Raw genomic sequence first — 12,834 nt, 5'->3', positions numbered from 1 at the left:
GAAAATTTTCCTTTGACGGGCACGCAGAATTTGAAATTCCAAACATGGTCGAAATGTGCCCCTTCCCTACCAGATGAAGAGCAATCCAATGGCCAATTATTGGAGTCCGTGCCACAAAGTGAATACGCACCACAGCGCCTGGTGGGGAGTGTCGAGGGGCAACTTGGAGATCTGCATCTGCTTTGGCTTCTTGCGCTTACTCCCAACCAACCCACAAATGTCTATTCAGCATCCTGCCCGGGTTTTTAAATTTGGATTACTACTTTCTTTCGCACTGCTCTCCAGAGGGAAATGTCTGGCCTGTACCTTTTCGCAGCGCCGGGATCCGCCTCCATCGCAGCGGACCAACCGCACCAAAGAACGCATGTTAGAAATGCGAACATGAAAACTGACAGATTCCAGCTACCCAATGTTTGTGCTGTCCCTCCCCCATATCTTAACCTCGGCTCACAGTCCATCAAACCCAATTGTGTCATGGATCCTCTAAACGAAGCTGTCAGGGAAAGGTTATTGGGAAACTTGCACATGCCCACCAACAATTGCAGCACCAGTAGTAGCGACCACTACATCGAGTTTGAAATGCTTGTTGACATGATTTTTTGTTTTGGGATTGTCGATCAAGATGGATCACAGGGAGAGTGCTCGCCTTCTATCTGTATTGTTGAAGATTGCCAAATCGACGCCGAGGACTCAAATACTAGAGATTTTAATGCGCTTTTCAGGGAACAACTCTGCCAGATATTGGAGGTATATCAACGATACGCTCTTTTCATAATTGAGGTTTCGTGACCTGAATTGAATTTGAGTTTCTTCTCTCACATTCATCACATTGATAATTTTTGTGCTGGGTTTTGATTCATCTATCTGTCCCGAAGATTAATGACACTTGATGATTCTAAGCAGTAAAGAAAAAAAAAATGAATCTGTTCTTGTTATCAGATACCTTAGACTAGGTTTATATATATATATATACACACACCAACATTTCTGTATGTGCAGGTGTTTCCTCCAGCAGCAGCACTGCATTTACAATTGAAATGAGTCTGCTGCTAGATGCAGAGAAAGCTGTAGCAATGGGTAGGGAAACTGTATGGCTTATTGCTGCTAAGAATGTGGAGCAGAACGGTCCACCACGCCGCTTTGTCATGAAATATTTGCGATTCGCAGGATACGATGCAGCTGTCTGCGAGTCTCGTTGGGAGAAAACACTGTCATATCCTGCAGGTCAGTCAATCTTCTTTAAATAGAATTGGGAATATATATAAGTGCAGCTCAAATAGATTTATTTGCTACCACTCTTGTGCATTATTAAAACTACCTATGATCTGCTTCGGCTGTACAGGAGATTATGAGTTCATTGATGTGGTTTTTGAGGGATCGAAATTCAGAAATGAGCGTTGCTTCGTGGACATCAATTTCAGGGAACAATTCGAGATCGCCCGACCGATTGACGAATACAATGTTGAATATGTAATTTAAACTGTGCATTTATAACTCCAAAACCGCGCAACGAAACCACAAACCACCTTGAGGGATCTCAGACCGCTTTTGAGTAAAAGTGGTTTCCATATTTTTGAGCCCGATAAAATATTGTGCAGACGCGTGGCTCTCCCCATACGTAAGCAAACGTAATTTCTCGGGTGCTATCGTTCAGTCATGTAATGCCTCCCGATATCTTTGTCCGCCGTTCGATTGTCTCCAGCATTCTCGTCCGTTGATTGTGTAAAGCTGCATGCAAACCAACATTAAAACATTACGTGGAGTAAAAGCCTTTGGGTTGACCGCCGAAAAGAAATTTAATGAATTATTTTTTGTTCGTAGATAGTAGGTGAGATGTCTCAGTTTTAATTGCACGAACGTATGGAGAATTTAAAAGAAAGGTATGGTCACTTTGTAATATCATATACGCAATGTAATATCCAAAGAATTGGAGCTTGTGCGTTATTGTAAAAATAAATAGTTTTATTTTGTAGTTAGTTTATTATGTATGGTGTAAGAGAGTTAAAAAAATATGAACGCACAACAGTGCGAAAAAGAGAACAGGGGAGGGCTGTAAAGTTGCATTGACCATTGTAAAAAGAACGAAGGAGCAGCGTGCAAAAAAAACATAGGTTTTTCACACAGCAGTGTGAAGGGGAATGCACACCGTGAAATTTTTGTGGAACTCATGCAATAGAAATGCATCGCAGTTTATGTAATGTGAAGAATTGATTTGTAAGTTTTTTTTTTACAGCAGTATGAGTAAAAGTGTTTTACAGCAGTAATGTAAAAAGGGTTTTACAGCAGTAAACCCAGCTCAGTAAATTCTCAGGTGAAAACAGAGTTTTGTTGAATGTAATTTTTTGGTGAATCCCTCTCAGCAAAGAGGATGAATATGTATCAGGCTTTATGTTTTAATCAATAGAAATGTTTTTTTTGTGGTGGTGAAATACTCTGTTCCTCAGTAAAAATTTTTGGCTTCCCTGTGCAAAAGGATCCTGTGGAGGTGAAACAGAGCATTGCCTCTGTGGAGTTTATTTTCTTTGTTTTTGGGATTTTATCAGAAAAATCCCCAACAGTGGTATCAGAGCAGGCTTAGGCTCTTTGAAGGTGTTCAAGAAGCTGAAGGGAGGAGTTTGTTGCAGTAGTAAGAATTCTCAAGCAGGGTGAAGGCTCAGTCAAGAAAATACTCAGGTATTTCACAAAGTTTTTTTCCTGTGTTGCTGAAGAAGCAGTCAGTTGTTTTAAAATACACAGTCAAGAAATTGAAGCATAGTTGAGGCTGCAAGAATGGCTGGCACAAGCACCAGTAATAGCATGGGTATGCAGCTCCCATTATTTGATGGTAAAAACTATGACTATTGGGCAATAACAATGAAAGCCTTGTTTGCTTCCCAAGACTTATGGGAAATAGTTGAGGAAGGTTTTGAACAACCAGCAGATGAAAATGAGTTTAATGCATTAACTCAAGGAGAAAAGGATCTATTAAAGAGCTACAAGAAGAAGGATTCAAAAGCCCTTTTCTTCTTGTATCAAGCAGTGCATGGAAGTGTGTTTCCAAGGTTAGTAGCAGCTAAGACATCCAATGAAACATGGCAAACCCTCAAGACAGCCTATCAAGGCATGGAGAGAGTGAAGACAGCAAAACTACAATTGCTGAGAAAAGATTTTGAGAATCTGAACATGAAGGAGTCAGACAACATTGACTCATTCTTCACACAAGTAATTGGTTTGGTCACACAGATGAGGACTCATGGAGAAACCATTGAAGAAAGGAGGATTGTGGAGAAAATATTGAGGGTCTTACCCTCAAAGTTTGATGCGATTGTCACCACCATTGAAGAGACAAAGGATCTCTCAAAATTTTCAGTTGATGAGCTACATGCATCACTGATAACACATGAGCAGAGGTTGAGTAGAAATGAAAACTCATCCCTAGAGCAAGCCTTCAAGACCCAGATGTCTTTTGGAAGAGGAAGATGTCAAGGCAGATGAAACAAAAGAGGAAGAGGCAGAAACCAGAACAGAGGTGGAAGGAACAACCCAGCAAATGCACAAGGAAGAGGCAGCAATCCAAATCAGAACCAAGGCCAAGGCGGCAGCCAACAAGGAGGACAACATCATGCTCAAGGACAAAGGTATGAAAAATCCAATGTCCAATGCTATTATTGTAAAAAATATGGGCATTATGCCAGTGAATGTAGGAAGAAGCAGCATGATATGAACAATAGACAAAATGCAAATGTCACTAGAGAAAACAATAGTCAAAATAATGTGTTGTTAGCTTGTAACATGGCTGAAACAAACAGTGAAGACATATGGTTTTTAGACTCAGGTTGCAGCAACCATATGACAGGAAACATAGCCTTCTTTTCTGCTCTAGATCAGAATGTGAAATCAGAAGTTACACTAGGAACTGATTGTAAAATCTCTGTTATGGGAAAAGGGGAGGTAAAAATATTTACAAAGCAAGGAGAAAGGAAAACCATAGCAGATGTCTATTATGTCCCTGGAATGAGATGTAACCTCTTGAGTATTGGACAGCTTGTCCATAAGGGGTACAATGTTTTCTTTAAAAATGATGTATGCACCATCATGGATATAGCACCTAGCAAAAGATGCATTGCTGAAGTAAAAATGACAAGGAATAGGATGTTCCCTCTTCGAATAAGGGCAGATTTGAAAAACAAAGGAGAAACTGCAGCAGTCACCCAAGAGGCTTTCCAAAGCATGCCAAAGGATGAAAATTGGTTGTGGCACTTGAGATTTGGACATCTCAACTTTGGAGGTCTTAAATTGTTAAGCAGAAAAAGAATGGTAAGAAGATTACCATTGATAGAGAAACCGGACAGCCTTTGTGAAGGTTGCATTTTGGGAAAACAACATAGAGAAAGTTTTCCATCAGGTAAAAGCATAAGGGAAAAGGCACCCTTAGAGATCATCCACTCAGATTTATGTGGACCGATGCAAGCGCCATCATTAGCAGGCAGCCAATATTTCCTAACATTCATTGATGACTTTACAAGAAAAACTTGGGTATATTTCCTTAAAAACAAAAGTGAAGTGTTTGAGAAATTCCGAAATTTCAAAGCACTTGTGGAGAACCAAAGCGGGCTGCATATAAAAGTTTTGAGAACTGATAGTGGAGGTGAGTATATCTCCAAGGAATTCCTAAGATTTTGTAGAGAAAATGGAATTCACAAACAATTTACAGCTAGGTACACCCCACAGCAAAATGGAGTTGCTGAAAGGAAGAACAGGACCATCATGGATATGGCGAGGAGCATGCTAAAGGCAAAGCATTTGCCAAATGATTATTGGGCTGAAGCTGTAAATTGTGCAGTGTATATTTTGAACAGGTGTCCTACAAAAGCAGTGTTGAACAAAGTGCCGGAAGAAGCATGGAGTGGAAGAAAGCAAGGAGTCACCCACATGAGAGTTTTTGGATGTGTGGCCTATGCACACATACCAGATCAACTAAGGAGGAAGTTGGACAACAAAGGGGAGAAATGTCTCTTCATTGGATACAGTGAGGAATCCAAAGCCTACAGGTTGTATATCCCATCTACCAAGAAGTTTTTCGTCAGCAGAGATGTTCAATTCATTGAAGAGGAAGCTTGGGATGGAAGCATAGAGAAAACAATGAATGTTAAAAACTGTTTGTCTCATGATGAAGATGAAGAGGAAGTGGCTGAAATGCATCCCCAAACAGCAGTGCCAACACAAGGACAGCAAGGGACACCATTGAGGATAAATGAGAGTGCTTCTCCAAGCACACCACAAGGAGGAAATTCGAGTGCATCTTCAAGCACTTGCACACCAAGTGAAAGAGGTAAGAAATTTAGAAATCTAAGTGATATTTATAATGAAGGAATGAATTCCTTATTTGCCTTGTATTGTCATGTTGATGATCCTATTCATTTCGAGGATGCAATTAAAGATAGGAAATGGATAGAAGCTATGGATGAAGAGATGAATGCCATAGAGAGAAACAAAACATGGGACTTGGTTGAGCTACCAAAAGGCAAAGAAGTCATTGGAGTAAAATGGGTTTACAAGACCAAGAGCAATGCTGAAGGCAAGATAGAAAGGCACAAGGCAAGGCTGGTTGTCAAGGGGTACAAGCAGCAGTATGGGAGAGATTATGAGGAGACTTTCGCACCGGTTGCAAGAATGGAAACCGTGAGAGCAGTGTTGTCCATAGCAGCACAAAACAAATGGAAAGTCTACCAAATGGACGTGAAGTCAGCATTCCTAAATGGAGTGTTAAAAGAAGAGGTGTACATTGAACAGCCTCTCGGCTATGAGAAGAAAGGTGAAGAGCACAAAGTGTGCAAATTGAAGAAGGCTCTTTATGGGCTGAAGCAAGCGCCAAGAGCATGGTACAACAGGATAGATTCATATCTATTGGATAATGAATTCGACAAGTGTGAAGGAGAACCCACCGTCTACATCAAAGAAAAGGATGGTAAAATTTTAATTGTTGTCTTATATGTTGATGATGTTATTTTCACAGGTAATGATGATCAGCTCATTGAGAATTTTAAATCAGTCATGAAGGAAGAATTTGAAATGACTGACATGGGTTTCTTGAGATACTTCTTAGGCATAGAAGTAGATCAAAATGAAAAAAGAATTTTTATCTCACAAGCAAGATATGTAAATCAAGTATTGAACAGATTTAACATGCAAGAATGCAAGGCAGCGATCACTCCGACAGTAATGGGATTAAAACTCAGTAGAGAGGACAGCAGCAAGGATTTTGATCCTAGTTTGTACAAGAGTATTGTTGGCAGCCTTATGTATTTAACAGCTACTATGCCTAACATTATGTATGCTATTAGTTTAATTTCCAGATTCATGGAGAGGCCAAAGGAGGCACATTGGCAGGCAGCAAAAAGAATTTTAAGGTATGTCAAAGGTACCAAAATGTTTGGAATTTTATATAATGTCTCAGAACATTCAGATTTAATTGGATACACTGATAGTGATTGGGCTGGAAGTGTAGATGATCGGAAAAGCACTTCCGGTTATGTTTTTCATATGGGTTCAGGAGCCATTTCATGGGCTTCTAAGAAGCAGTCCATTGTAGCATTGTCTACAGCAGAGGCTGAATATGTGGCAACTACAGCAGCAGCATGTCAAGCAGTGTGGATGAGAAGAATGTTGAGAAGCTTAGGCCAAGAGCAGGCAAAAACGACAGTGATTTTTTGTGACAATAGCTTAGCTATTGCATTGTCAAAGAATTCAGTGTTTCATAAGAGAACGAAACACATTGATACAAGGTTTCACTACATCAGAGAATTGGTGAACAATGGGGAAATTGTCTTAAAACATTGCAGGACTCAGGAACAGGTTGCAGACATTTTGACAAAGCCACTGGATCAGAAAAGCTTTGAATTTTTGAGAAAGTGTCTGGGTATGACCGAATGCCCAGCAGTTGAAATTAAAGGGGAGAGTTGAATATGTAATTTAAACTGCGCATTTATAACTCCAAAACCGCGCAACGAAACCACAAACCACCTTGAGGGATCTCGGACCGCTTTTGAGTAAAAGTGGTTTCCGTATTTTTGAGCCCGATACAATATTGTGCAGACGCGTGGCTCTCCCCATACGTAAGCAAACGTAATTTCTCGGGTGCTATCGTTCAGTCATGTAATGCCTCCCGATATCTCTGTCCGCCGTTCGATTGTCTCCAGCATTCTCGTCCGTTGATTGTGTAAAGCTGCATACAAACCAACATTAAAACATTGCGTGGAGTAAAAGCCTTTGGGTTGACCGCCGAAAAGAAATTTAATGAATTAATTTTTGTTCGTAGATAGTAGGTGAGATGTCTCAGTTTTAATTGCACGAACGTATGGAGAATTTAAAAGAAAGGTATGGTCACTTTGTAATATCATATACGCAATGTAATATCCAAAGAATTGGAGCTTGTGCGTTATTGTAAAAAAATAAATAGTTTTATTTTGTAGTTAGTTTATCATGTATGGTGTAAGAGAGTTAAACCCAGCTCAGTAAATTCTCACGTGAAAACAGAGTTTTGTTGAATGTAATTTTTTGGTGAATCCCTCTCAGCAAAGAGGATGAATATGTATCAGGGTTTATGTTTTAATCAATAGAAATGTTTTTTTTGAGGTGGTGAAATACTCTGTTCCTCAGTAAATTTTTTTGGCTTCCCTGTGCAAAAGGATCGTGTGGAGGTGAAACAAAGCATTGCCTCTGTGGAGTTTATTTTCTTTGTTTTTGGGATTTTATCAGAAAAATCCCCAACATACAACGCGTTGCTTCAGCAACTTCCTACTTTGTTCGTGGGGAGGGCAGACAAATTATTTGGGATCGTTAAAGTGATGTGCAGCGCAGCCAGAAGTATCGCTGAGGGAGCGAGGAATGTGCATTCCACCGTGGAGGAAGTTTTGTTACATGCAATTCAAATGGGTGGGTCCTTATCAGAGGAAGACCAAACCAGCTGATTCGAGGGCTGAGCGGGCCACCTGCAATCAGCACTGTGATTTACTTCATTTTCCATCGTCAGGCATTGCGCTAAAGGCGGCGATAGGGTGGGATGTCAGCATCGTCCAGCAAGTAAAGAAAGGCGATCACAATGCGACTGATAAAAATCTGCGGGCGATATCGAAATATAGAAAGCAATGTATTATCGGCCAGCTAGAATCTCATGATCGTCTTTTCAGAAGAGGGGAGCAACATAGAGTTGTGAAAAAGAGTTGAGCATTGGCCACAGCCTTGGCAGACGCTGGGCTGACTGCCTCGTCCGCTGTTTCGAATAGGACCTGTGACCTTCGTTAAAAGAGAAACATAAAAATTTAAGATTCAAGAAAAAAAAAAGGCATCAGTTAAGTTACACTACGCTGTATTTTAAAAAGTTTTTATTATTAAAATTTAACATTCAATCAAAATGTATGAAATTAAACAATTTTGTAAAGAGATGCTTAGCTTTACCATGATAAATAATAACTCTCATGATGTAAAACATGCCCTTAGATTTGCTGGAAGCCGCGTGGCGTCTTTGCATTCACAGATATAACTGCACCTTATGATTAAATGACTTCAAAAAATAGAGAACACTTATTTGAGCTTATTGCAAGATGTATTATAATATTAGGGTTCAGCAAACACATCATTTTGTTTAAAATATGAAAAAGAAAAATGCCAATTTACCAGGCGTGTGCCCAACAATATTCTTAAATTCGGGTGTTGTCATGAAAATTCTGGGTTCCAACGATGCTTTATACTTATGCTAGACATCTCCATTTGGCCTTTTATATTTTAATTGGTATGTTATAGGTCAATTCTTTTCATTTTACTCAAGGATATCATCATGATCCAGTGTTTTCTTATTCTTATCTTTATAAGTGATATATATATTTATGTTTAAGTAATCACTTGTTTAGTTAGTATATTAAATATAATGCATGAAAAATATCTTATGATATTTACTTATTGGAAAAATATTAAGTGCAGATAGTTACATAATATTGAATAGAAGAAGTGAGCAAAAAATGGAAAAATATTAAGTGCAGATAGTTACATAATATTGAATAGAAGAAGTGAGCAAAAAATTGTTTTATTGTTTCATTGTAAAAGGGTTTGTTTATTTATAAATTTATAATAAGACATAGATTATTTATCTAATCCTTATATATTCTATGAATGATATTGTTTAATTTATTATTTAACTTTATGAATGACATTGTAATAATTTTCCTCTAATATTCTATGAATGCTATTGTTTAATTTATTATTTAAATTTATTGGTTTTCATGGAATATTTTTTTAATGTGTTCAAAATATTTCATCATTGTATTAATTATAATGGGATTCTAATCTATGAACAAAAGGGAAGTTTAATCTTTATGAGATGTATTTTTAGATAGTGTTTTAAAGGAGATCAAATAAGAAAAACAATATAGAATATTGTATATATTTATTTTATTATATTATTAAGTATAATAATTTAGAATTAAAATATTTTATCATGATTTTTTAAAATTAATCTAATTTTGTTGTAAATTGTAATTAAAGTTTAGTTAAAATAAATAATTTCAATTCCATCATCTTCATAATTCAAATGAATATCATTATATTTCAAATTTCTAAGATAATTTGAATTATTTGGCATTTTTCTTTTATGTTAAAAAATGTCATATCAATTAATTTTATTTATTTACTTTCTTTCACTTTTTGTGTTTATGATAGATTTATTTCCTTATAATCTTTTCAAGCTCAATGCATATTGTATTTATCTTTTGAAAAGATGAAATGTTGTAGAAGTTTTATAAAGTTCCATTTCTGGACCATTACAACTTTGTACATTATGTAAAGGGATCTATAATTTTGTAGAGGGAACATTTTCAAAGTGATGTTTGTTTGTTTATTTGTTTTGTTTGTTTTCTTCCGGTTATTATAGAATGTTTAAAGTGCATTATTTGGTAGTTTGCAATGATTTTTATACATTTACAAAATTTGATCTTTTTCATTTCATGCAATTATTTTCAATGTTGTAATCTCTCTTTTTTTAATATTTTGAGTCATATCATAATTTTGAAAATTTTGAATTTTACACGAAGCGACATGGCACAAACTTCCCAACATTTTAGGCTTGGCAACATGGATGCAAATAGGATCTAGTAACTTCATTTTTTGGAATGTAGTGCTATTGCACATTTCTTCAACAATTGGTCTTGTTACAACCTTTATGTAGCTACTACAAGACAATTTTCTAAATGCACTCAAAATTTTATATTCACATCAGTTAATAATACAATATAAATAAAATAATGTGTGCTTGGAGATAGCTAATCTATCTTGGACATACAATCTCCTCGTTGAGTGAATATCTCAACCACACACCAATCTAGGAAGCTAACTAGTTGAAGATAACCTCTCAACCAACTAGACGTGAACAAAAGCCTAACTAATTGGAAAAAACTCATTCTAGAATTGAATAGCACACCAAAGACAAGTAGGAGTTATATTTTTCCAAGTCCCCCATTTAATGACTACTTGTCTTGATATCAATGAACAAAGTCTAATTGTGGTCTTGGTGTTTACAAATATGATAAAAATGAATATGTCGATGTCCATATAAAGGAACAACCATCTACCGTAATGCATGAGTACCAACCGCTGCAACCGCCAATCTACTAGGATGTCCTTCAAATACATGGTTCAATCAACTATTATCTGCATATCTATACCTACAAAACCCGCTGCATCATCGTCATCATCGGTTTTATCGAATTACCCATAACCATGTTCTAGTTTTATTGGCTTACCCTAAACCATGCCTAGGGTTTTGTTAGCTGACCCTAAACCATGCCTACATGAATGCCTATCCACTTCACTCTCACACGTGGTTTTTGGCTTACCACAAACCTACACTGCAAAGTGGTTTCTCGCTTACCATAAACTTGCACTTCCAAAGTGGTTTTAAGATTACCATGAACTTTATGGGGGTACACATGCCTCGTGAGGCTTAGATTACACACTCCATCTCATAGAGATATGAGGTACATACTTTCCAAAGGCCACTACAAAACATCTTAGACTTTCTTACTAATAAATGTATGTGACACATAATACACCATCATCATGAGTCTATTCCACAAACCCACACAAACTTTAACTTAGTTGTCCATCATCCTTTAATCCCTGATGTAGCCCCAATCACGATATTCTAATGTCATATTCAATGTCACGCTTTCATCATATGTGGTAATCCATTAATTCTGCAAAGAAATATTGATGGGTCCAGCCCTTTACAATTTCAGGTTAATGATAAATTGTTGATTAAATTTTATTAACGTGTGGTTGGTTGACTTTAATGTTGTTGTACTGGCATTTTATTGAGATGAGGACATGTGTCCTGGCCTTGGGATTTATTCCTTCCCGCTCCTTCTATACTCCAAAACATTGACTATTCATTTCATTTGTTATTTTCACTATGTTGCGTGTGAGATCTGTGGTTCCATGGGATGAGGGTTTTCTGTGTCTCTTTGTTTGGGGTTTCATTTCCACTGTGCCTGTCTTGCAACTCGGTGAGGGTTTCGACTTGCAGAAAATGTCTTGGCTCCTTGTTTCGTGCTTGGTTTCGAGACCCGGGTTTGGAACCCTTGGTATCGGTCTCTGTTGTCAATTTCGCTCAGCTCTAGTTGTGTTTTCAGTTGCAGCTTTGGCTTACATGACTGTCCTCCATGCGCTTGCTTCATAGTTTGACTGTTTGCTTGGTTTGATACAGGTTGTAGTTATGGAGCGACTCGGCTTTCGGCACTGACTTGGCGATTGTCCAAAAGGTATGTCCTCCCTCCATGCTGGTCTTATCTGCTTCGTTTTTTCACCATCATTGACAATTTGTGCTCCTTGTGGGCAGCGAGCAACTCTATGACTATAACCTTGGACCTGTGGCTCCTCTTCCGGCTTGCACAGGCTTGACTCTCCCTTGGTAAGTTACTCATAACCCTTTCCTCTGTTCTGGTTGTGTCTTGTACTGTAACCATGGTTTTGTTTCTTGTTGCTAATGGCCTATTTGTTGGCCAATGCAGGTGAGTGATGGGCTTGTTCGTGGTCCTCATGTCGTGCCTCCCACACCTGAACCAGGTAGGGTCGCTCCTTGGTGTCTTCCTGTTTGATTAACCGAGGGTTTACTGTTCATAGGGTTTATGAGTCTTTAGCTATCGCTTGGCTTCAGCTCTGCAGTTTCTTGGCACTGTGCTTGTGGATCCACTGTGTATTTGTAGCTCTGCTGTTGCAGTTATATATGTATTAACGCGGTCATGCAATGACCTCGCGGGGTGTTTGGAGTTTCGTCGACTCTGTTTTATTTATTGGTCTTTGAACAGTGAACTGTGATACTCGACTTTTGACAAATATATATATATATATATATATATATATATATATATATATATATATATATATATATATATATATATATATATTCTGTAGTTTTGATTATTAAAATTTGTAAAGGAGAATTGGTTGTGTATTCGTTTTTGTACCTGTAGCTTGTTTCTTTGGGTAATGGCTTTCTCGTTCCCTTTGTAAGCTCGCTCTGTTTGTGTTGCCAACTTGTCTGGACACTCTCCTCGCTCTGGTGCTTGCTATTCACTTATATGTCTTCCTTATGCTTATGGAAAATAAAATAGATTAACTTTACTCTGTAAGAAAGATACTAAAGTTGTAATAGGAATGGATTCAAATGTGTTTTTCTTCAGAAATATCTCTATGCATTTTCTTCCTTCAATTCTATGATGGTCAAAAGATTACATTAGTTGTTATCTCTTTTCATTTTGGAGAGAACACTGGACAGTTAGCAAACTACCAGTAGTTACATTAAAT

General features: G+C 37.7%; 1 pseudogene; it reads left to right on the top strand.

Moving 5' to 3' along the window:
* The first annotated feature begins 291 nt into the window (after positions 1–291).
* LOC149185172 (uncharacterized) lies at positions 292–12,125 on the top strand (annotated as a pseudogene).
* The last annotated feature ends 709 nt before the right edge of the window (positions 12,126–12,834 follow it).

Source organism: Pinus tabuliformis, chromosome 3_2 (genome assembly GCF_031772625.1).
Source record: "Pinus tabuliformis cultivar Carrire ecotype Pingquan chromosome 3_2, CPIR1, whole genome shotgun sequence".
In the NCBI taxonomy this organism is placed as follows: Eukaryota; Viridiplantae; Streptophyta; class Pinopsida; order Pinales; family Pinaceae; genus Pinus; species Pinus tabuliformis.
Note: the sequence above shows the minus strand (reverse complement) of the source record. Positions and strands in the feature narration are given on the sequence as shown.